Below are 23273 nucleotides of genomic sequence, written 5' to 3' on the forward strand. Positions count from 1 at the left end.
TGATAATGTAGAGGCCACATCATTTGCTAAGGATAGACAGGAATTAGAAAAAGAGTTGAAACTGAGCAAGATAAAATAACTAAGAGATCAATAGAAATAATTGGGATCTTAGAGAAGCACTTGAAGAAAGAGAATAAATCATATAAGAAAAATAATGCAAAGTTGGCCAGGGAGAATTGTTATCGGGAAAACTAGTGTCCATTTAGAGCTGCTAGTCCCACTAAGATGGGTAGCTATCTTAGAAACAAACAAACTAAATTTACTTGTGTTTTCCTTTATGAGAGATAGATGAGAGAGAAGCAGAGAGTACCAACTTCAGTCTTTTGCTAGTCTCCTTGCTTGTTTCCTCTCTCCTTTGATAGAGCTTTCGCCACTCCTTTCTCACTTGTCCCGCTTCAAAGAACACCTGCAAAGTCAAAGTAGAAAAATACCATCAAAGCATAGAGATCTATAACCATAAATGATGTAGGATCAGATGTATATTAAGCATATAAATGCATATACAAATACAAGATTCAGAGATATACAACCATATGGAGGAAAACTCAAATAGCTTTATTGATAGAAGTAGTAGAAGAGAGGATTACAACCAAGTTGTCTGATACAATGTCATCCTCCTAGCATGAAATCCCTCTTCACCTCATACAAGGCAAGATCACCCAACAATGTCTTTAAAGAGAAACCAACAACACTTCCTTGCGAGTTACAAAATTCCAGCCTCTCGATCTCTAGGACGAGGGATCTATATATAGATGTTTACAGGAGAGTGAGTCAGCTTCTGGGATTTTGATTAGTGTCATTTCAATGAGAGTTCTTGGTTCCACTTGGATATTTCATGATCTCTTACTCATCCCTGGGCAAATTCAGAGAGGCAAGGGTCATATGAGCAGTTTCTAGAAGATTCTCTGGGTTTCCACCTAACAAACTGCTTCTGCCATTTGTCTGCTCTCACTCATCACACCCTATAGAAGGGATTTCCAGTATGCATCTCACCCCCCATGTGTAATAGGTAATATGCGTCGCACCCTATGCATGGAGCAGTCTGTATGGTCCTGTTTTGACGAGTGCTGAGTAGTTTTTAAGGGAGAACATCTAGGAAATGATGTAATCATTTGACCATGTTCCTTTAGGGTATGAAACAAAACTTTAGGGGTTTAGAAGCCCTTGGTTTATGGACATATGTCATTGGGGTTGTAGTGCCCAAATATGTCTATAACAGTTGTTGCCTAAAGCATGAGGTCGTAAATCTTTTGATGTTGGGTGAAATGCTTTATAATGAGGATCCAAGGTCTTTTGAACTGGAAGGTGACCTGTAATAAGATACAATACAATACATTATCTTCACAATATTTTCATGATCTAGCTGAGGTGGGCATTACCATGCTCAACTTTATAAATTCATATTCATGTACATAAGATAGACAATCATCTGTGTGGCAGACTGATGATTTTGGTAGAGCCATCATCCCTTAGCTTGGATGATTAACTGTGCACCATTGATGTACATTTGATGTCTTTATTATCCTAAATATATCATAGCCCAGATGGATGAGATTAGATCCGGGGTCTTCAAACTCGTTCAATATTCACCTGAAGTACAAGTCGATCCATGTGAGATATGTTCTGATGTCAAACATGGAAAGACATCGCCTAATTACTAGCCAATGATGTAAGTTGATAATAGGCATGAGAGGAATCACCGATAATGATAATGACCCTCAAGGTAATGTAGTACAATTCACGTGGTGTGAATACATGAGTCGATGTCAAACACCACGCAAAATATTTTGTTCGAAGGCCATTGATGTAAACCTGTCGCCGGAAGTGAGAAACTTGCCATTGATGCATGCAAGCTTCAAAGTACTGAAAGGGTTGTTCCTAAGTCAACTTCTTGGATAATGAGCTGATGTTGACAAGAAGTGACCCATTGTAGGAGGGTCTTAATGAATCCCACATCTACGACACGGAATGGAGAAAATGATTTTGTGGAGGTGAAAACGATCTGATGATATAAGGTTCAGGGTGGCGGTCATGAAAAATGGAGAGCAAAGGTATTGCAACGGATGAGGTGTTAGCTAGGTTGGTGAATTCTTTGAGCGACTTCTCTTGAACATATCGGTGACACTGAAATGGATTGGTAGCATTAACCCCAAAAATGGATGGTACGACAAAACAATGGCGATATGACCGGTGAACGGAATAACCCAACCTGACTCAATCATGGTGATATAGTGAAAGTGTCATGCTCAAGAGCGGCCTGCTACCAATGAAGCTATTCAAGTTTTCTTCCCTTTTTCCCAAGTCATTACTGACCAGTACCTATTTGTTTTTGTCAATCTTGAGGAGGATAACGTATGCTTGTTCTATAATTTGCCCTTCGGGCAAACCTGTCTCTGTGTTTGAAATTCATTCTTGTCTACATGGACAAGTTTGTCGATATTGTTTTAATGAGTTTAACCACAAAGATAACTCGGTACTTTTCAATTTTAGAGAGTCTAAAAAGAGACGTAAAGGCAACTATAGTTGTCCTTTTTCGTAATGTAATCCCTTAAGTCCGAAAAAAGTAAAAAATAATATGAAAGGGATGACTTTTTGATAGTTTTAACGATCCGAACAAGACAAGCGCTTGATATTTTTGTGTAATAATCCCTCAGGTCCGAAAAGATTAAAATCTAGAGAAGGGATGGCACTTCCAATCACTTCAACGAGCTGGAGAGGCTAATTTCTCAGCAATCTTTTCATATTTTACGAGTCAGATGAAAAGAGCTTAAAGGAGAGTCATTTTTTGAGGAACGAGTGATTTTTTTAGATAACAGCTGGTTCCAGGTAAGGTTTGGAACTTTTCAATCACGATAGTGTAAAGAAGGTGGCTAATAGAATCACTCATCACAATTGTTCCTCAAAAGGGTAAACAATGAAATGTAGTCATATGATCGGCTAAAAACGAGTGGAGGTGATAGTAAGAACATGACCAAGGTTTAAAAGCTGATAATTAAGAGATCACAATGGTTATTTACCGAAGGTGGGTTCATTTTTTAATGAGCTTGAACTCTGGGGGAACATTTTCTCATTGCTAGGTTTACTTTTCAATGAGCTTGAACTTCGCATAAAACTACTCGTGCCAGTCGTATAATAAGGATGTCTCATCAGTAGGTTCAGTTTTAGTGAGCTTGCCCCATGCACAACTTTGCTTCGGAGCCTTTTGTTATCCAAGCTAGGAATGACCAACCTACGAGTCTAAAGGGTTAAGATCCTACAAACTAAGAAAATAAAAGGTCACTTTTCACTTAAATGCAAAAGGTTTGCATGCTCCCAGGTATAAGTAGAGTTTCCAGGTTACCATACATAAGTTCTTGCATTAGCAAGGTTGTTCCATCCACATAGTAAACAAAACACTTCCTTGGCGATGCCCATCGAAATGGACAAAGGTGATTGTTGTTAGTCCCAATTACATAACCTTTGACGTGGGAATCCTTTTCTAGTCCAAATCCATTTTCCTAAATGGACAGGGGTATTAGACTAGTCATATTCATACGTGGAAACCTACCTTATATCTGGGCTTTTTCTACCGAAGCAGACCAGGGTGCATGCCTCCTGGGTTTCAGTCACAATCACTGAATCACTCACGCTCATCAGGTGGATGGACTGGAGATTGATGAGACATTCCTTGTGTAAAAAGACCAGTTAGGAATGGCATTTGACTAATAGCTGTGTTTGAACTAGGGAATGAAAGCTGGTCTATGAGCTGGACCACTCTACCTTCATGTGGAAAACACATCACTCGAAAGAGTGAGGAAAATATAGCTCGCATGCTATAAATGTAGTCACACCCAAGGATTAGATTGTAATATAGAGGCCCTTGGACTATCATTATGTTTAGATGAAAGGTTTTCCTTCTGAAAGTTATAGGCAACTTTGGAAGGATCCCTAAAAGTCGACTGGTTCCTTTGTTGAAGCCTATCAGATTTTAAATCTCAGGCAGAAGCAATGGCGAACCAAGCACTTTCCAAGCAATTGAGGAAAGGATACTAATAGAAGCCCCTTCATCTATGATAGTACCAACCATGATCATTCTGTAAGCTTGTAATATGATTCAGAATGGTACATTAGATGGTAGGCGGGGTCTGCCTAGTAGATTCCAAAGGAAATGACTAGGTTGCTTGAAGGTGGGACTGAATAAACGACTAGATAAATCTCTGACAAACTTCCTTCTTATGGTAAAGGAACAGGTAGATTGCCCCCATGTTCATCAGATTCTGTGTTAACGAAAATAATTTGAATGGTGTCGTTCTCATTCTCTTTGGTGACAGTATCATCTGAAGGTGGGCCCTCTGAAGACAAGATTGGGTCGACTGTCGTCTCGACCTATTGACTTGGGTCCGATGTGGACTTAGAAGGTCTATCTTCAATGATAGGTGCTTCGACCGACAACAACGGTGTGTCAGTCAGATTTTCAACTAGCAATGGACTCGGCGAGAGTTTCATGTATCCGGGAGGATGTCGCTGCGATGAAGCAGGGTAGTTATCCAAGATTCCTTTAGCTTCATCTAGGAAAGGACAATGGTGGAGGACATGATCGCCTTCACATAGTCTACAAGGAAATTTAGATCTTCCTTTCTTTCCATTTGCATTGTTTTCACTAGTTGATGGTGTGCTCTCAACATGATCGTCAGAGGTTTAAGACACCGGATTGTGCAAGCAGGGAGACCAGTCCCTCAGGATCCGTGGGACACAGGGACAATCTCAATGATAGTGGTCTCCCTTGCAAATGACACTTGGAGATTTAGGTTTGGAAGGTGCGGTTTGTGGATTTTCTCCAGACGATGCATGGTTGCCCCCTTTTGTCGTTAGATTCTTCTTCTTATTCTCCTTCCCTTTCTTCTTCTTCTCAGTTACTTGGTTTTTAATGTTACTAGCTTCACCAAGCGAAGTGGAAGAAGGAGAGGGAGAAACAAACGAAGTAGAAGGAGGGGGAGCAACTTCAGTATCATCCAGTTGTTGATTTGATTACTGAGGAATTGCAGTGTTTTGAACGACAAAGGTCGAGAAAAGCCATACTGGCAGGCCGATTGTGAGTTTTGGAAGGTACAATGTAGCCATGTGTGGAGCACCAACATCCCCACAAGAGGAGAAGGGACTAGGATTCCCCCCAAGGGGAAATCCTTGATTGGGACACTCCATTTTCTCAACCTAAGACCAATGAGGGAACAATAACATTGTTCTAATTAAAATAAATTTTATGGCGCTTTGACACAACTTGCTTTTTCAATTTTTAAGAGTCAAGAAAAAGCTAAATATGACTCTAGCCACCTTCGATTTTTAATGATCTTGAAGTGTCAAGTGCTCAGATGGACCTTCTCTTTTAAGGAGTCTGAAAAGAAATGAAGGTGACTACTCTAGAAATCTATATAGAGGGATTACGAAACCAATCGCAAAACTACAGAATACTTTTTATGGTATGGCAGTCAATCTTCCCGAATGCTATGTTCAATGCATTGTGATTGATAGGGTGATAGACACAGCTCCCTAAGGATAAAGGATGTAGCCTATTGTGGTCTCCCAATATATACTCAACGGTATGTGGGAGCACAAGTCCATACTGGCACTTGTCGTCTCAAAGAGGAGGAATCAGCCAACCTACGATGAAAGCGATAGTTACTAGGCTTTATGACGCTGGAATACGTCTCTAGCCTAGACTTCTAAATGTTGTGCGTTAGGCTCCAAGCATTTTTATGTTCATTGATGTTTATTTTATAGTTGATATTTCTTAAGAAGTTTGCCTTTAAGGTTCACTGCGTGATGTAGATATACAATTCCTAAATATGCAATCTAAGATGATAAACGATCATTTACTTTATTTTTGCAATGAAAATCCTAGCTACTAAGGAGAGAGAGATGAAATTCTTTCAACATAGAGCAGAGAGCAACACCAAATGCACTTTTCCTAAATCATTTTCACCATGCAGTCTAAATGCAAATGCACATGCATGTATTTTTTTTCAGTTTCCTTAATGTGAGAATGAAAAAAGAAAACTAAGTACAGATCTGAACTATCTTCTTTCAAAGCGACAGTACTAACAATTTTCTCTTCAAAAAGCGAAAGGAAGGCGAAGACGACACTTTGCGAGTCCAAAAATAAAATTGCTTTTAACACTTGAAATACTCTTATTCAAATCAAATACAATGGTAAAAGTGTAATCGACTATCTAAAAGAGGAATGCTTTGTGACACTCTTTTTCTTCACTGAAAACGACACTTGCGACACTTTCAAATCAAAAGATGATAGTTCGATTAAGCTACTATTTGCAAAGGAGAACTATAAATGATGAAAAATACATAAAAAACATTCACAATTCCTTCTGATGGAGGCTGAAATAATGCAAAGGAAGATAGTTTCAACAGAGATATACTGATCATAGACAACAAAACTACCGAATAAAGCTGAAGACAATGAAGAAAAAACCAAAATCCGGAGGCAGAAATAGTCTCATTCAATAATCACACCTGTAACACAAGAAAACAGGGATTCATCTCACCTGCAACACATGGGAGGTGCGATGCATCCATATTTCCAAGAAGAAATAGTGTGATGGTCTAGGGATGAGACTGAGCTTGGTTTTCAGGCACAGTTTGCAGCTAAGTTCAGGGGTTTAGGCTGAGCTAATGATTGTCAGTAAACACAAAGTATAGGGGCTGATCTAATGAGGTTATTTGAGCTACCACCAGGGCACTTAGGATGTTTTCAAGTCAGATGTTCAGTTCATAAACCAACCCAGAGATTGACTGAAGCAACTTTGATCTACTTTGCAGTTGCATAGCAAAAGCAATTCGAAGGATAGCTAGCTTAACATCAGGCTCTGTTTGTGGTTTATAAAGCAAACAACAGTAACAAAACAAACAAAATATTCACTCCCCAGTGGAGTCGCCTTTTTGTTATCGGGAAAACCAGTGTCCATTCGGAGCTGCTAGTCCCACTAAGATGGGTAGCTATCTTAGAAACAAACAAAGTAAAGTTACTTGTGTTTTCCTTTATGAAATATAGATGAGAGAGAAGTAGAGAGTACCAACCTCAGTCTTTCACTAGTCTCCTTGCTTGTTTCCTCTCTACTTTGATAGAGCTTTTGCCACTCCTTTCTCACTTTTCCCACTTCAAAGAACACCTATAGAGTCAAAGCAACAAAATACAATCAAAGCATAGAGATCTATAACCATAAACAATGTAGGATCAGATGTACATTAACCATATAAATGCATATACAAATACAAGATTTAGAGATATACAAGCATATGGAGGAAAACTCAAATAGCTTTATTGATAGAAGTAATAGAAGAGAGGATTACAACCAAGCTGTCTGATCTAGCATCATCCTCCTAGCATGAAAGCCCTCTTCACCTCATACAAAGCAAGATCACCCAACAATGTCCTCAAAGAGAAAGCAACAACACTTCCTTGCAAGTTACAAAATTCCAGCCTCTGGATCTCTACGATGAGGGATCCATATATATATGTTTACAGGAGAGTCAGTCAACTTTTGGGATTTTGATTAGTGTCATTTCACTGGTAGTTCTTGGTTCCACTTGGAGATTTCATGATCTCTTACTCATTCTTGGGCGAATTCAAAGAGGCAAGTGTCTTATGAGTAGTTTTTAGAAGATTCTTTGGGTTTCCACCTAGCGAACTGCTTCTGCCATTTGTCCACTCTCACTCATCACACCCCATAGAGGGGATTTCCAGTATGCATCACACCCCCCATGTGTAATAGGTGAGATGCATCGCACCCTATGCACGAAGCAGTCTGTATGGTCTACTTTTGACCAGTTTTGAGTAGTTTTTCAGGGAGAACTTCTGGGAAATGATGTAATCAGCTGACCTTGCTCCTTTAGGGTATGAAACAACACTTTTAGGGGTTTAGAAGCCCTTGGTTTATGGACATATGTGATTGGGGTTGTAGTGCAAAAATATGTCTATAAAAAGAATGAAAAACTAAATGAGGAGGTAGGAAAGCTGAAAAAAAGGAATGATCTACTTTGTAAAAGGCTTTCAAGTGGCTCAAAGATATAACATGTGGAAAAACAAGTATGAGAAATAGAAGGTAAAAGCTACCATTTACAGGGAAAAATAGTATAAGGGGATAGATGGTCTCCTAAAAGTAGCACAACAGGAAGCGGTAAGGCGATGCACAGGGCTTATAGTAGATGTCAGAAGATCCAAGAGGAAGAAACAAGCATGAGGACATGCTTGTGAATCAACAAGGGGAAGATGTTGGCCCTCGTTTTGGGTCCAATTTTGCTTAAGAAAACACACTTAATTTCTATATTTTCCATCAATTTCCATGACATACACCCCATTTTAATGTATTTATGCATATTCAGGTATATAAATTTAATTTTGCAATTTTTAGATGTTTTTATGAAAATTGAATTTCGAGTGCAGTTTTGGACAGAATCAGAAATTCCTGTCATGGCTACATGGATGTCATATTTGCAGGACACTTGGGCATGAGCTGAAAACATTTCTAGAAATCTTGGGAAATAGGATTAAGAAAACTCCTATTGGTTCGATCAAGCCAGGCTTAAACAGGCAGTTCGTCAAACAGGACCAGTCATTCAGGAAATCCTTAGGAAATAGGGCAGTTTTATGATTTCATGGGATTTTCCATATTTTTAGTGATAGGATGGATGAGTTCGACTTAGATAGGTGGTATATGGATAGATATAGTTGTTAGAGATATTTTAGATCAATTTTTTTCATATTCTTCTATTTAAGCCAAAGCATTGAAGGCTTATGGTATGCAGAATTTGTATAATTTTATATTGAGACTTTTGAATACTTTGAGTTAATTTGAGAAACATGTTCTACCTTCATTTTTCTATTCAATGGTGTGGATGACTGACTGAGTTTAAAGTATCTGATAATCTCTTCAAGTGTGCAAGGTAAGGGTCGAGGGCTCTCACTCCAAGCTAAGTACACTTCATGGCTAATCTAGCTTGATTTTCATAAACTAGTTTTGCTTTAGATTTGTTTATTTGATTTGATGTATGATGATTTATGTTTGCTGATGAATTGTGGTTTATTTATCATCTTTATATGAAGGGACAACCTAGTGTTCAACTTGAACCCTCCTTCTATTAGAGTAATTTTCTGAGTTTTTAGTTTTCTAACAATGGAATTATGATGAATCAATTTGTGATGAAGAACAACAAGGAATCCTTAGTTAGGAGCCTCTTTCATTAATTATTTATGCGTCTTAAGCTATTTTCAATTAGTGGTTTTTGATTTCTATTCATTAAGTAATATTTTCGAAGGAGGACACAACTAGTTCTCCTAAGTGAGGAGCCACTTCATCTCACACATATTGACTAAGTGAATTATAACTTACTTAATTAGATTGATATTTATAATATGTATTTCTTCAACTCTTTGTATTTCATATTTTAACCTTGACTACATTTGATATCCATACATTTTGGACATTCCTCTAAGTTCTACAAACCTGGATTGATAATGAAATACTTGTGTTAATTTATTCAATAAATTAGCCCAACAAATATGGATCTAGATGAAGAATAATTGCATAAACTTACAAGAAATTGAAAAAGAGAATTAGAATCGAGAATGAATTTTGATTACCCAATATTGGTTTGAGAATCAATACATAAAGAAACTAAGTTAATCTTAGTTGTACACGCAATAATTATGGATAATTAAAGCTAACTAAAGCTAGATGTGCTTTATGTTATGTTAATGTGCACATGCACCACATGCAAGCCCTAGATTTCACTAACTAAATCCAAGTGCACACCACATATAAGAACTTGAATTAACTAACTAAATCTAAGTGCACACCACATGTAATCACTCGTGTTAACTAACAAAATCCAACTGTACATCACATGTAATAAGTCGAGTTGAACTAACGCTAATTAAGGGTAACTAGGTGCATCTACACCAACATCTTTCATGGCTAGAAAAATTTGAGAGACCTGTCATAAAATTTATCGAGCTTCCCAATTATTATTAATGTCAGAGGCAAAACTACTTGGCTAGCATCAAGGATTGATGGATTGAAGACATAATAGTTCTTGTTGCTGCCCTTGGGTTGCGCCAATATCGAAACTTGGTCCATGATGTATGCCAAAACCAAGAATATATCTAGTGGGTTCTTGATTTTGGATTTACTTTCTCTTCCAGAAATTTGAGATGTAATAAAATCACCCCAATGGCCTTCAACATCAGCCTTTGGGCTTGGCAAATTTCGTAAGACCCAGTAGACGAGTTGCGCAAGGGATCACCACTAATGAAGTATTGTAAGTACATGATAGTTATATCAATGCTAAACAAAAATATAAGGGAGGGGACTTACCTAGCACCTAAACATGAGTAGAGTAAGAAACATCTATAAATCTAGATCAAAATCTAGTCAAATAACCAGCCAACCTCAATTCCTCTCCATAAGAAGAAACAATCTTTGTGAATTCCCCTCTCCATTCACTTCAAGCCTTTTGGTAGCATTACTAATCAAAGTAATACATGTCTATAAGATAGTTGGCACAAATATGTATAGGAGATATTAAGATCTAGCACCAAGATACTTGTTTTGTAGTTTGGGAGCCATTGCGATTCGATCTCACATCAGGTGATAGAGTTGGGGCATGAAATTGCTCTGAGGCAATACTTGCATCCCACTGGAGGGAGATGCTTTGAGGCTCTCCTATAGGTGATTGAAAGTAAAATCGAACTCATGTTGATGAAATCCTTCTTTGGACCTGTTGTGCTCTAAAACAACCCCCCATTTCATATAATTTTTATTCACAAAACTATCATATGAAATGGGTCCCTTTTAGTTTTGATTGGTATCAACTTTGTATTATTCAAAAACGTTCGAAAACAAAATGAAAACATTATAAAAAAACCTTTTTGACGAACCAATTTTGGTCTTATAATATAAATAATCAATCTTTTATCGTTGCGATAAAGTGATCGCAAGATCGCATATCGCAATGACAGAGGAGGCATAACTTAAAAAACCATCGGTTTGCTCCAACGCGATAACATGCAAAAGCTTATCGGATATCGGCAATCATAAGTCCCCATAATTAAAGTACCTTTCGATCCGATGCGATGCGATATCGCTATCGGCGATCGGCGATACTCTATGCGTGCTTTTTAAAGTGTCTTTTGATCCGATGCGATGCGATATCGCTATCGGCGATCGGTAATATACCATGCATGCTTTTTAAAGAGCCCATACTCCCAATGCGATGCGATGTGATATCACTATCAGCAATCGGGGATTTCAAAAGGTATCAATATAGTGATTTAAGTTTTTCCCCGATGACCGATTGCGATAAAGCCAAAAGCGCAAACTTCAAAAAGCCGTTAAAGCAGAGGGATATTACAATTTATTCATATTAAAGGCCTTATCTTTCAAACAATGATTTACCTGCTCTCAACCGCCAAAAACATCCAAGGCACGCTTAAACAAATCATTCGGCCGATTAATGATATGATGGGCATTTAAAGGATTGGCAGGTTTTAAACGGCCATTTAATGAAATAATAAGTCTTAAAATCTTCTCATAGATTGTATCCGCGGCCACTTTAAAGTTAATCCCTCATCACGCTTTGATCAATATATCTCACTTGTATTTGGTTTTCGCTACCAATTCTCTGTGTTACGCTTATTTTCACTCCTGTGCAGAATTCTTCCGAAGTAATAGATTCAAGCAGAATGGGGAAGAAGTCTAAGAAAACCACAGTCGCTTCCACTGCACCAGCCACAGGACAAGTCGTCGCTGATCCAGCAAACAAAAAGAAAGGATTAATATCTGATACTACATTCTTAGGACTCGCCAAGAACACTTGGAAAAGTACCTATAATTTGATCGAAGCCGAAGAACCAAAGGTAACGGGAGTACAAGCTATAGCGGGTTCTAGTAGAAAATCTGATGGCACTTTGAAAGACTTGGCCGATTCTTTCCTTCATCGGATAGCAACTCGGGAGCAAATTCTCCCATATACGGATGTAGTAAAGTGGGCAATTGAGGAAATACCAATTACAGATAGAACTTTTTGCACCAAAGATGGGAGAATCTTCGGTTCATTCAAGGCTGATGATTTAAGGCAAATGTATCATTTGCCTGAGCCAGAGAAGAAATACAACAAGGCATTTTTGGAGAAATTCCGAAATGAGAACGAAACTGAATCCGAACCCATTCGGGAATGGAGGCAAAATCCAGTGAAACACAAGCATGAAACTTCCGGTAAGTACTTTGTGGATTCTCTTTGTTCTACGTATTGTTATGCTGGGATAATGATGTGTAGATTGTGGGGGTTACATGATTCTGCTAATTTCACTATAGAAATGGTTCCCTTGATGGAGGCGGAATGTAATAGCGAGATAATGGATTGGGCAACCATACTATCAGATAAGCTAGCGAAATCAGTTCTTAGTTTTAGAACTAAAACTTCCATCTCCAAAAGGATTATTCCCCCATTCTACTACAGTTCCTATATTCTAGATACCTTGTGTTTTAATTCTGAGTTTCCTGTACTCGGCTGGAGGTGGACTCCAGAAGACCCCACGCCTATTCACATATACCACCAGAAATTGTGGAAGACTTCCTACAAGCACCATTTGTACCAAGTCTGTAACGGCTTTATGTTACCCATTCATCATTCTATTTTTAATAAACTTGCTCCCAAAATTTCTTACCAAGCAGGGATTGATTTAACATCAATAGGAAGATGGTTCGGAGAGGAGAAATTTACTTATGTAAGAATTTTTGGTAGTCAAGCCAAACCTCATGTCCTTCCTTTGTACATACCTGACAAACTACTGGCAAGGGAGATAGCCTATCAGATCATTGCCGAGGGAGTCACACAGACTCTCAAGAAAAATAAGAAGCAGGTCTGGCCCTCCTTTCCTCTGAGATGTGGTGTCTACACTTTGCATGATTTCAAACATGCAGAAAAAGAAGCTGCAAAAATCAAATCATTAACTCTGGCAACTCTCCCAAGTAGGCGATTTGATCCCAACAAAGTTGCCTATAATGCACTTGAACAGGCCAAATTAACAAAGTTTGATCATGTAGAAGACCAATTTGACGACCTATTCTCTTCAGCTGAATCAATGTATCAGGTTAGATCGCTGGCCATAATGCAATACAAAGATGAAGGGTTAACTGAATTTAACAGACTTAGAGAACAGAGGTTGCAAACTCTGCCTCTAGATCTGTTAGCAACAACCCCAACAACAAAACCAAGCGAGCCTGAACAACAACATTCAAAGGAACCTCCGGTTACAACAAAAGAACCAGAGAAAGCGCAGGAGGAAACCCAGACTAAAGAGCAGAAACATAGCAACATAGAAGTAAATGTGGATACTCATATTGATCCAAAACCACTCCAAGAATGGCAACAATTTGATTCTATTATCAGTAGTCTGGAATGTTCAAAGGACACCGGAACTTCAGAAGCAGCAGACACACAGGAAACCACTTCACAACAGGTTCCAAGTGGAACCAGCGGCCTACCTAGTTCAAAGGAAGTAGAAATAATACCAAAGGACCCCTCCGATCAAATCATTTTGTAGATAGAAGAGATTCCTCCCTTGGATGTCTTCTATAGCCCAAGGCATAAAGCTGTAGTAAAACGACAGAGGAAGAGAAGAAGGACTGATCAACCTTCCCTTTTCCCAGAACAGACAGTCACGGGCAATGTGGTTTGGAAGGAGGAATTTGACCCCTCTGATGACCTAACAAAACTATCACAATATGCTGGAGCCTATTCGCCAGCAACAATAGACAAAGCATCAGAGGTGAGTCTTTTATTGAAAACAAAAGACCAAGAAATCTTTTTATTACAGGCACAGCTAACAGAAGCACAGAAGAAAGCGGAGCAAGAAGAACAGCAATTGTTAACACAACAGCAAATAAATAATCAATTAACTCAACAATTGCAGGCAGAGAAACAAAGGATTGATCACAGTGCAATCCAGAAGCAGAAAGAGTTGTCTGAATCCTTGGCCCAACTGAGGGCAGCAAATGAACAAATGCTGAAAACAAAAGATGAGCAGATTGCTCAACTATCAGCACAACTTGAGAAGACAAAGGGCGTTCCACAGATAACTAAATTCAGAGTAGAGGCATTACAGATAAATAAGGCGTTAATAGCACAGATTAAGCTTTTATGTCAACAAATCGCCCAGGCGGAACCACTATGCGAATTGACGACATCAATAAGTGAAAAAATAGAAAAGGCTAGAACAGAATTAGATCAAGCTGAAGAAATGATAGCTCAATTTCTTGACTGGCAAGATACTGATTAGGGACAAGCGGCGAATTTACCAAGAATTTTAGAGTCTCATAAAGATATATTGTTTACAGAATGGCAGTCCTAGTTAATGAAAGCAGAGAGGGCAATTTCGAGGTGCAAATCAACCACAAGTAATTTGGTTGAATTGGTTAATAATACTCTCTACTTGTCAAACATGATTTCCCAATGCACTCCAGGTAAATTGACAACAATGAAAACATTGGAGAAGTCATGTTATCCAGATCTAGAGGAAAAGGGGAGATTAATTGCTGGAATTAACAATTTAACATGGGACACCTATTGGTTTTTCTTGGTAAAACCACACAGTCAAGGAGCCACCCTCAAATGCCTTACAGATGCAATCGGGTATATTATCCCCGATATTCAGGATGCCACCTATGCCGCCCAGCTTAACTCTTGTTGGCATTATGATTCAAGTGTTGTCCTTGATGGCAACTCACTCAGAGGTTGGTACAGATGCTCAGAAGTTGGTACAGGAGATGGCAACTTAATCAGAAGACAGATCCTAGTACAGCTTGCCAAGGAAGTTCATACACGCAGGTTTGTTAAGACCAAGTCGCGTGTACACGCAGGTTGGCTTCAGAAAAAGTGCGTGTATGTGGAAAAGTACGTTTGGTCCATGGCGGTTAGTCCTTGGAAGTTGTGCCTATGGTTTCAGACCATTGTGTCTCGACGGGCATGTCGATCCCTAGTTTTGAAGTTGATGGTATTGTGTTTCTATGGTTTTGGCTCTTGGTATTGAACAAGGCCTAAGGCTATATAAGGAGAAGATCACTAGGCAAAGATGTGGTGTGGGTGTCTGACGCAGTGAGAGGATCTGGTATTGCTGGTTATCTGTTCGGGACGCTTGGCAAGGGTCGGATCTGACAGCAAAGGCAGAAGTAATCATTTCTAGATCTGCACGCGGGTTGCCTTTGGAGAAAGCGCATATACACGCGGTTTTGGTACAGTGAAGTAGCGTATGCATGATAAGTGTTGATATTTCAGGTTGCTGCTGATTCTAGTGGTTGTTGCAGAGTTCTAGATTCTGGTTTGGGTTCTGTGTTCTTGATGACAGGGTTTCAGTGATTCGGTATTGGGTTGTTTAATGAATTATGATGCAAGTATAAGTTGATGATTGTATTGCAGTAATGTTTGCTTTGTACTCTTGGATCCAGTATGAAAATGTATGAAACGTGGTCCCTGAAGGTTGTAGGGTCAGCACCTACGTACTAGTAAATGGATCAGCTAGTACAAGAGCTGAGGGGGTTGTAGCTCCCTTCCAAAAGTAGTTGGAAAACGAGAGAGGGTTGTAGCCCTCTGCAGGTTGTAGCCTGTGTGCTGGTAAAGGACTGCACCAGTACATTGTAAAAGAAGTTTCTCATTAAAGAAGAAAGAGACAAATTGCAGCAGGTGGTTTTCACCCACATTGGGTTTCCACCTTATATCATGGTGTTCATGTGTGTGGCTTTTGTGTGATGATCTATTCTGTTATACTGCACCTGTTTACTGTTAATATGCTTAATAATATCCTGATGCATTTACTAAAGATAAGATTAACTGAATCATAAGATCTCTTCATATACGCTAGTTGCTTTAGACACAGTCACGTGTACACGCGGGTTCACTTAACTGAAGTCGCGTATATATTTCTGAGTATGAAATTGAAAAGTTTTATCTGATCTGATAATACTGATTCACCCCCCCCTCTCAGTATTATTTCCAACAATTGGTATCGGAGCAGGTCCTTCAGAGAAAGCTTGATCGCTTGAAGGAAAAGATCCATCAAATGGCTAATCCAGAAAGAGAGGCACACATCAGGCCACCAATCTTTGACGGGAACAACTTTACTCACTGGAAGATAAGAACCACTGCATATCTACAGTCGCTTGGAGCAGAAGTTTGGGGAATCGTAGAAGGAGGATACAAATTCCCATCAGCAACTCCTACAGATCCAGCAGAGAAAAAGCAATATGAGCTCAATGCCAAAGTAGTTACTGTCCTATTGAGTACTTTGACTCAATCAGAATTTATGAAGATCATGCATCTCAAATCAGCTAAGGAAATATGGGACAAAATCGTTACAAGCTACGAAGGAGATGATCAGGTAAAAATAGCAAAGCTTCAAACTCTCAGAATCCGATATGAAACTCTTAAGATGCGAAGTAATGAAAGCGTAGCTAATTATTTCCTGCGTATGGATGAGATTGTGAATTGTATGAGGGATCTGGGTGAAGAATTTGAGGAAGTTGTCTTAGTTCAAAAGGTTTTGAGATCTCTGTCTACTAAATTTGATTCTAAAGTATCTGCCATAGAAGAAAAGGAGAATGTGCGGAAAATTACCATGTCACAGCTTCACGGGATCTTAACTTCTTTTGAAATGCGACAAGAGGTACCACCTGAGGCCGCATTCGAAGTGTCAGAGGAAGAAGATGAGGTAAATTTTGTCAAGAATCTTGAACGGGGATCTGGACGGTTCAAAGATAAGCTACCTTTCAAATGTTTTCTATGTGGTAGAGTTGGTCACTATGCTGCTAGATGTCCTCATAACAAAGAAAAGATATATGAAGAAGATGGTAGAAGCTATTATACCCATATTAAAAGTTCATTAAATGATAGTGAGGATATTAGAAGTCTCATGGCACATAAGAAGAAGAATGCTTCATCCAATAATAGCGAGGATATTAAAAGTCTCATGGCACATGAAGAGAAGAATGCAGAAACTGAAGAAGTTGCCAAACTAAAAGAACTATTGGAGACAGAAACCAGGGTAAGGGAGAAATTGCAGGATATATCAAAAGATCAGAGCACAACTATTCAGAGACTTGAATCAAAGATCCTCTTTCTAAAAGAAGATCTTGAAGATCAAGAACATGAAGTGATCAAACTAAAGCGACAAGTGGAAGAAGGGAGAAAAGTTGAAGAAGACCTAAGGAAGCAGTATCTGAAAAAGGAAGAACAACATCAAGTTGAGGTAAATATCTTGAAAGGTAAACTAGAAGAAAAGGATAAGCTTTTAAGATTTCAAGATAGTTCTAAAGTCTTGGATGATATTCTTAATAGTCAAAGATCTCCTGCTATCAAGACTGGTCTTGGTTTTCATGAATATGTTGAAGGTGAATCTAGTTCACAAGGTGAGACAAGAAACTCTAATGAGAAATCTGAAATGCTCAAGGAACAACCAAGGAAAGAAATTCCTCAAGGAAGATCCTTTACTCCTAACTATGGACGTGATAGACGATTATTTCCTCCGCTGAATAATGTTGAATGTTATGTATGTCATAATCTTGGACATGTTGCAGCCAGATGCAGAAGTAGAATGGTTCAAGAAAGATCATCGCATCCCAGGTACTTCAGAGGGTATTGCTTTGCCTGCAATGCATATGGACACAAAGCAATTGATTGTGATAGAAGGAACATGAAAAATATAAGGTGCTATACATGCAACAACTATGGGCATAAAGCAAGGGAATGCAGGAGCAGATTTCAAAATTCAAGACAAGAGGACCATACATCATCACAGTTGCAGGAATTGAAGAAGACAGAGACAGAAAGGTGTGGGATAACTCAGTCAGCTGACATAACAGACACAGGGGAATCTGAAAGTGATGAAATTCAGTAGTCCATCCTGCATACGCTTATATAATGAAGACAAGTCGCGTATATACGCGAGTTGAAGGCTACAAAGTCGCGTATATGAAGAAAGGGCAGCAGAACAGACCCAGGTTCAGTCATGGTTGGCTCAGGCTCAGGGGGAGCAGAACAGACTCAGGAAATGGTTCAGACATGGTTGGCTTACACTCAGGGGGAGAATATTCTTCAAATAATGCATTGTTGGCATTATGGTTAGAAGGTGTTGATAAAGTCTATGAAGCTAAATGATACATCTTACTGTTTAGGAATGGTATTGCAGGCTGATGCTTATGGTACAGATCATGATGCTGTTGGTGGCTTTCATAAGTCTTGGTCTAGATATTTCATCACTATGTCATGTATCTCTTTTATGATGTCAAGGTCATGTAACGGCCTATGTTGGTTTCCCCACTATGCCTGGGATGAATGATGAAATGTTCATGTATTATCATGTATCTTCACATGGTTAGGTGGATGAGTCAATATTGGTATATCCCCACTAGGTTGGGTGATGAATGTATGTTGAGTCTTTTGGTGATAGGAAGGTCTTCTATGATGTATAAGTCTTTGTTCTTCTTGAAGAACATCTTTTGCAGATCTTGCCTACAGTCAAGGGGAGCATGAACAACACAATTCAGCAAGAGCAGGATGGATAGATTGGTACACTTTGGCATACACAAAGGGGGAGCACATTTGGAGATTTCAGCATGTACTCAGGGGGAGTATGGACAGCAGTATGGACAGGAGAGGGTATACCAAAGAAGAGAATATCTTGGTCCACCCTTTGCCCTTGATGTCAAAGGGGGAGAGTGACTTGGTGTGGTGGTTGCCATCAAGTCCAAAGGGGGAGATTGTTGGCATTATGATTCAAGTGTTGTCCTTGATGGCAACTCACTCAGAGGTTGGTACAGATGCTCAGAAGTTGGTACAGGAGATGGCAACTTAATCAGAAGACAGATCCTAGTACAGCTTGCCAAGGAAGTTCATACACGCAGGTTTGTTAAGACCAAGTCGCGTGTACACGCAGGTTGGCTTCAGAAAAAGCGCGTGTATGTGGAAAAGTACCTTTGGTCCATGGCGGTTAGTCCTTGGAAGTTGTGCCTATGGTTTCGGACCATTGTGTCTCGACGGGCGTGTCGATCCCTAGTTTTGAAGTTGATGGTATTGTGTTTCTATGGTTTTGGCTCTTGGTATTGAACAAGGCCTAAGGCTATATAAGGAGAAGATCACTAGGCAAAGATGTGGTGTGGGTGTCTGACGCAGTGAGAGGATCTGGTATTGCTGGTTATCTGTTCGGGACGCTTGGCAAGGGTCGGATCTGACAGCAAAGGCAGAAGTAATCATTTCTAGATCTGCATGCGGGTTGCCTTTGGAGAAAGCGCGTATACACGCGGTTTTGGTACAGTGAAGTAGCATATGCATGATAAGTGTTGATATTTCAGGTTGCTGCTGATTCTAGTGGTTGTTGCAGAGTTCTAGATTCTGGTTTGGGTTCTGTGTTCTTGATGACAGGGTTTCAGTGATTCAGTATTGGGTTGTTTAATGAATTATGATGCAAGTATAAGTTGATGATTGTATTGCGGTAATGTTTGCTTTGTACTCTTGGATCCAGTATGAAAATGTATGAAACGTGGTCCCTGAAGGTTGTAGGGTCAGCACCTACGTACTAGTAAATGGATCAGCTAGTACAAGAGCTGAGGGGGTTGTAGCTCCCTTCCAAAAGTAGTTGGAAAACGAGAGAGGGTTGTAGCCCTCTGCAGGTTGTAGCCTGCGTGCTAGTAAAGGACTGCACCAGTACATTGTAAAAGAAGTTTCTCATTAAAGAAGAAAGAGACAAATTGCAGCAGGTGGTTTTCACCCACATTGGGTTTCCACCTTATATCATGGTGTTCATGTGTGTGGCTTTTGTGTGATGATCTATTCTGTTATACTGCACCTGTTTACTGTTAATATGCTTAATAATATCCTGATGCATTTACTAAAGATAAGATTAACTGAATCATAAGATCTCTTCATATACGCTAGTTGCTTTAGACACAGTCGCGTGTACACGCGGGTTCACTTAACTGAAGTCGTGTATATGTTTCTGAGTATGAAATTGAAAAGTTTTATCTGATCTGATAATACTGATTCACCCCCCCCCCCCTCTCAGTATTATTTCCAACAACTCTCGCCTCAACAGACCGCCCGAAGTGGAGCTGATGCTTGCGATAATTCAACTCAGGTTTAAAGGCAAACAGCCTACTTGACGATTCATGCCGCCGACTGCGAGGTTGCTGAGAAGAATATGTTCAAAATAAATTGATACCAATTAAGTAGGATTTCAGTTTCATAGATAGTTATTTTAATTTAGTATTTATAAACCCTTTCATGTTTTTAGAAAGGGTCGTAAAGTTTTGTACTTGACTTGAAACCTAAAGTTGCACTACTGTACTTCAGACATATTCTTTTATAAAACTGAACCAATCATTCTGATTTTGGCAAAGAAGCTTTTATGCAAATGTGCACTACTGTCTTTGTTTGAAAGTATTTCTGCATTAGAGGAAGAATTTCAAATAGCGATTGATGTTGGAGTGATCCAGGTGGATATTGGTGGCCACCTGCCAAGTCCACCTGGACCCCCACCATTGTTTCTCTCAGCATTTTAAGCTTCCTTAAGTGTAGCACAACTTACTATTTTTAGCAATTTTTCGGGTCCTGAACTTCTGGAGCCGTTTTGAGGCCCTAAACGACGTTTTTTGGGAAATCTGGGGGCAACATGGGTCCATGACGACGTTTTTTGGGAAATCTGGGGGCACCATGGGTCCATGGACCCATGTTGCCCTTCCCAAAGTTGTAGTGCTCGGATAGATCTTTCTAATGAGCTATTGTACGCGTCAAACGAAGATCGTATGCCAAAGCTACGACCCCGGGAAGTTGATGTACCAATTTACCCAAACGGGGCCCATAGTTTGGCGTTTCATCTCCTAGGGTTAGGTTTTGGAATGTTAAGGGTTTTCCATTGTTTCTCAACAATAAATAGGCCTTCGAGCCTCATTGTAACACGGTTTAGAGGCATGTAGCCACCACATCTCTTCTCAGAGATAAGCTACCATCGCCCTAGCTAGTTTATTTCCATTTCTGGTTGTAAGCATATTTCAGTATTTTCCATTAATGAAATGAAGTATTATTTCCACTACATCTTTGTGTATATGGTTATCTCTGTAGTTTGTTGCGTTCCTGTTTAAATACGGATCAGTGGTATCAGAGCAGTCTGCTTTTTCTCTGTTTTTCTTTGCATGTCCCCAACAAGGTCGGGATATAAGGAGTTAGGGCTTGAACTGGTTGAACCTTTGCAAGACCAGCCTCGTAAATCCCGACAGCCTCCCACGGCGGATGAGAAGAAAGACGAGGGGGCAGGAGATCCCATCAAAATCTTGCTTGAAGAAGCTCTCGAGCGACAACGGAACGCGATGATGGACAGCTTTGCCCAGATCCTTCAGCGGCTACCCAGAAGTGACGCATCGGCTTCCAGCAGCTACTCTGGAAACGCCACACCCTTTAAGGTACAAGTCAATTTTGAAATCCCCATATTCGAGGGTCAGATAGACGCAGATGTCGTAGATAAATGGTTAAATCTGCTAGAGGGTTATTTTTCTATTCATGAATTTTCGAGTCGGGAAAAGATTGTTTTCGCTCTTCTCAAAGCAACCCCCCACATCAAGGACTGGTGGGAAACCTACTGCGAGCAGAAGGATGAAAGTACTGGCTCACTATTTTCAGCCGCACCCACCTGGAATTCATTCCGGGATGCCATCAAGGAGCAGTACTACCCTGTCGGAAGCTATGAGGATGAATACATAAAGTGGACCACACTGCGACAGGGAAGGGACCAAGACGTGCCGGAGTTCACCAATCTTTTTCATACCCTTCGCACAAAGTTGGGTATCAAGGATTCGGAGCAACATTTGATACTCAAATACCGTGGCTGCCTGCACAAGTACATCCAGGTAGAAATACAATTCTTGAACATCTCCTCGCTCGGCGCAGCATACTGATATGCCGTCAAGGTCGAGCAAAAGTTTAAACAAAAGAAGCGAGACTTTGGATCTGCGAATCCAAAGCAGGGGAAAGGTGCCCCTAAACCACAGAACAAAGGACAAAGCCAAGGCGGGACAGCCCAAGACAACCCACCGAAGCTGCAAGCAAAGAACAACACCGCGAAGCCGAAAAAGGACACTGGAAAATGGTGTGAGTTTCATAAGAGCTCCACTCACAAGACAAGTGAGTGTCGGGCCAAGCAGTCACTGGTGGCTGAGCTAAAGGTTTCAGAATCAGATGCATGTTCCGACTCTGAGTCAGAACCTGATAAGGCGAATGAAAAAGGAAAGCAGATCATTGATGCGGATCCCAACGCCACTGTTGCTACCGCCAAGATCCAGAAAAATGAACCCGAAGATCCAGAGGAGGAGGAGCGTCTCTTCCACTCCCAGATGTGGGTAAAGGGCTCCCCGATACAGTTCATTGTTGATAGCGGGAGTCAAAAGAACCTCATTTCGGCAGAGGTCGTGAAGCGGTTGGGCTTACCGGCCACAGCACATCCACAACCATACACCATTGGGTGGCTTCACCAAGGACGAGATCTTCGCGTGAGCCAGCAGTGTCGCCTTCCATACAACATCAAGCCCTTCACGGATGAGGTATTATGTGACATTGCTCCCCTTGAAGTTTGTGATGTATTATTAGGACAGCCATACTTGTGGAAGCGACATGCTGTGTATGAATCAAGGCCCCGTGCTGTTATTATTACATTGGGAAATAAGTTGTACAGGATACCAGAGGTAGCGCCACCTACCGCCATCTCTTTGATTACTGCAAAACAATGCAGTAAGATCATTTCCAAAACCAGGAAATTTGTTTTCTTGATGATACGCCCTCAAGGAAAGAAGAAGACGGTGGCCGCGGCCTCCAGACGGGGTCCCTCTGCACGAAAACTACAGATGGACAAGGTTGTGGAGGAGTACGGGGACATCTTCACCTCCCCTGCAGGGGTTCCTCTGCACTGTCAGGTCAAGCACTCCATCGATCTGACCCCAGGTGCGCTTCTACCCAATGGACCAATTTATCGGCGCTCCGTTCTGGAGAATAATGAAATCAAGAGGTAGATTCAGGAGCTCCTGCAGAAAGGTCACATCCGTCTGAGTTCATCGCCTTGTGGGAGCCCGATCGTGTTGGTACAGAAGAAGGATGGGACGTGGAGACTCTGTATTGACTATCGGGCGCTGAACAAGATCACTGTCCGTAATAGGTACCCGATCCCGCGGATCGATGACCTCCTGGACCAA

The sequence above is a fragment of the Pinus tabuliformis genome, chromosome 2_1 (genome assembly GCF_031772625.1).
Source record: "Pinus tabuliformis cultivar Carrire ecotype Pingquan chromosome 2_1, CPIR1, whole genome shotgun sequence".
Classification (NCBI taxonomy): domain Eukaryota; kingdom Viridiplantae; phylum Streptophyta; class Pinopsida; order Pinales; family Pinaceae; genus Pinus; species Pinus tabuliformis.